General features: G+C 42.7%; 1 long non-coding RNA gene across 1 annotated transcript; it reads right to left on the reverse strand.

The window, feature by feature from the left end:
• Positions 1–694: 694 nt before the first annotated feature.
• On the reverse strand, positions 695–2,364 carry LOC145425452 (uncharacterized). Its single transcript, XR_013906139.1, has 2 exons — positions 1,112–2,364; positions 695–844 (listed from the first exon to the last, which is right to left on the reverse strand). It is a non-coding gene; the product is annotated as an uncharacterized LOC145425452 (long non-coding RNA).
• Positions 2,365–3,623: the final 1,259 nt, after the last annotated feature.

The following is a 3,623-nucleotide window of genomic DNA, read 5'->3' on the forward strand; positions in this document are numbered from 1 at the left end:
TCCCAGAAAGTTATCCCAAGAACTAAAGCAAGTTTGTCTAGCAAAGTTTTGCCAGGGGGGCAGGTGGGGCATCAACAGGGAAAGGGGGGCACAAAGAAATATCTTTCTTTCTTATTTTCATTTAAAATGTCTAGCTTTTAATAAATAGTTATCTGAATCTTACAACCAAAGTTTTAATCTGATGTAAAATGTATAGAAATCCATTACTGTATATTAAGTCTAATATACCCTAGTAAGCTGTAGTACTTTTTCCTTTGGGAAGGTGCCATCTGTGCAGTCTGCAGTTCTGTTGTAGAAAGATTTTGAATCTATTTAATTATTGTAGGAATATAATCGATTTCGGTTCAATTTTTTATACATGCATTAAATTAAAGTTGATTACGTTGATTGAGCAGGTTGCTGGTTCGAGTCCCGGCTCCAACAGTCTCGGTCGTTGTGTCGTTGGGCAAGACACTTCACCCGTTGCCTACTGGTGGTGGTCAGAGGGCCCGGTGGCACCAGTGTCCGGCAGCCTCGCCTTTGTCAGTGCGCCCCAGGGTGGCTGTGGCTACAATGTAGCTGCCATCACCAGTGTGTGAATGTGTGTGTGAATGGGTGGATGACAAAATGTAGTGTAAAACGCTTTGTGGTCCATAGTAAAGCGCTATACAAATACAGGCCATTTACCATTTTTTTTATACAAAAAGCAGCAAGATTTTAAATAAACTGTTTTATTGATTGAAAAAACACTATATCGGATTCATATCGGTATCCAAATTTATGATATCAGTATCGTCTCGGACATGGTATCGTGCCATCTCTAGTTAGTACTGGAGGGTCGAATGACTGCAGAGTGGACCCAGATCTGTACCATAGAGAGTAAGTGACACATTAAGAAAAAAAAGTTTTATTTTTCTGATTCTCCTTTATAGATGTGCACTAGCTGTACAGGAGAAAAGGGGATGACAGTTGAGTCAGTGTCACAAACACACACAAAGTTGTGTATTTAAGGGAAATGTAAAGAGAAGCGCTGAAACATTCATCTTCTCTGACACACACAAATAACAAAAATGTCTCTGTTTCACTGGCATGCAGTTCAACAGTTTATGGTGAGTTGGTTTCTCACACACACCTGAAGATGAAGTTGAAGTTGATGAAGTCAAATGCATTGATGAGTGCAGCACTCTGACATCCCAAAAGCTGTACAAATGTGAGAAAATGAGCCACATCTTGTCCAGAGAGCACGACTGTGACTTCATGTTAGACCCTCCTCAGCACTCCCTGAAATAAAACAGAGACACAGACTTTATGATCAGTTTATTTGAACATTTGATCAGGGCCTCAGTCGCAACTGTGTACTTATGTAAACCTGTGATTGTATATTCTTACTCTTTTCTCATCAATGCTATGTTGTGTGCGTGCTTGGCTCTCTCTCTGTGGATCTTATCATAAATAAGTATGTCTGTGTTTCATTGTGTGTGTTTTTTAAAGGAGGATATATATTTAGTTTCTTTTCTGTGAAAATGTGATAAAGGTTTGCAGCATTACCCATGATCACAGTAAGTTCACTGGAATCCTGCTCATCCAGTTTGTTTTGTTGTTGTTTGTTGATTGTAGCTGATGTTAGAAAAGCTTTAGAAAGGAGTTCCACCTCCACTACATGCTACATCAACACGTTCTCACTCCTAACTAGTCATATACACGTAAAATCTCTGTCTTGTTCCTGTTTCTTTCATTTAAGGAATATTTCTAAACTGCAACATATGGTCTCCTTAGCTGAACTGGAAAAAATTGTCCATGCATTTGTGTCATCGCGTTTAGATTATTATAATTCCCTGTTTACCAGCTTGGATAAATCATCACTTTCTCGCCTCCAAGCTATACAAAACGCAGCAGCCAGACTACTAACTTGCTCTAGCAAGCGAGCTCACATCACTCCTATTTTATGTTCTTTACATTGGCTCCCAATAGATTTTAGAATTCGTTTTAAAATTATTGTTTTAACGTACAGCGCACTAAATGGCCAAGCCCCAGATTATTTATCCAAGCTTCTCACAAAATACACTACTGCTCGCCGTCTCCGCTCACAGACTAAGAGTTTGTTTGTTTCTCCCAGAACACGTCTGAAGACGAAAGGGGTCTGTGGCACCAATGCTGTGGAAAAGTCTACCTCTACAACTACGTTTGGTTGACTCTGTGGAATCTTTTAAAAAGCAGTTAAAAACTTTACTGTTCAAACAAGCTTTCTGTTGACCAATGCTTTTTACATTTTTATATTTTTAATTTACATTTAAACTCTATATTGTGTATATTGTGCAGCTGATTGACTGAGCAATGTCATGACGTGTGTGTACTGATGGAAAATATAAAGAGGAACACGGAAACATTCATATGGATGCATAACCTGCGTCTCATCACTGTGTGTGTGTGTGTGTGTGTGTACTTGTTTTCATGACATCTTAGGACAATTTTATGATAACACACTCACAAAATGAGGACGCTCAGAAAAATGAGGACATTTTTGAGGTCCTCCTTTTTCTGAGCCTTCTAAAGTGTTCTAGAGGCTCCCAACATGCTCCCAAACCAAAAATCGTCTATTTTTTTTTTTTTTTTTTTTTTCTAAATGACATCAGAAACAGCAGTATGCGACATTACGTGATGGCAGAGCTTCAGTTCATCCTTTGTCATTTTTTTTTTTTTTTTAATAAATAGGACAGGGGGAATGAATGAGAGAAAGAGGGGGAGAGAAAGAAAGAAAACCAAAGGGGAGAAGAGACGGTGAGAAGGGGGGGGAAGAGAGAGAAAAAAAAAAAAGAACTCCTGGATCACCTGTATGGAGAAAAAAAAAAAACAAACAAAAAAAACAAACAGAGGAGACAGCAAACAACAAAGAGCAACATAATAATAGAGAAAACAAAGCACCATCACAATAAACTAGCTAGTCATAGATATCAATATTTACTAAATAATAAACGATATTGTGCAGCACGCAAGATAGACAGCGCACAGTGTGCTTTGAGGCAGCAGCCAAGAAAGCTTTAGTCCGCGTCTGTGAATACCCATGTGTGCATACCTGTGTGGATCAGCATGCTTGCATTCCAAAGGTTTCTCCATGTAATGATCTGCTAGGGAGTGTGGGGGGGCCACAGCCCCGTCCTCCAGGGTGTGAAGCGGGTATGGAGGAGATCAAAACTCCAGACATCCAGAGGCCCCCAGAACACAAGAGACCATGGAAGACCAACAGAGGGGCAGCCGCGCCACTGTTCCAGTAAGAGCTGAGGAGAGTCCCAGATGAGGGCTCGCCCAGCAGCCGCGGAGCAGAAGTCAGGGGGAGTTGCAGTGACGTGCCCGTGAGCTCCGCCGGCCCCCAGCTGCGCCTGAGTGACCGAGCCCCAGGCCGAGAGGCCGGGGGCACCCCACCTCCAAAGGGGCCCGAGCGAGCCCCAGGCCCCGACAAGCGGCCGCCAAGGAGTGAGCCGGTGTGTACCCGGACGCCCACCCCCAGACACAAAGAACCACCAACACACCGACACCTGAGGGAGTCCGCCACCGGCAGGGGAAGTGGTGGTGGGTGGAGATAGGCCTCCAAACCTTGGAGGGCCTGAGGTGTCCCCAGAGAGGTGGCGTCTGATACCCAACCTGAC

The sequence above is a fragment of the Astatotilapia calliptera genome, chromosome 3 (genome assembly GCF_964374335.1).
Source record: "Astatotilapia calliptera chromosome 3, fAstCal68.1, whole genome shotgun sequence".
In the NCBI taxonomy this organism is placed as follows: domain Eukaryota; kingdom Metazoa; phylum Chordata; class Actinopteri; order Cichliformes; family Cichlidae; genus Astatotilapia; species Astatotilapia calliptera.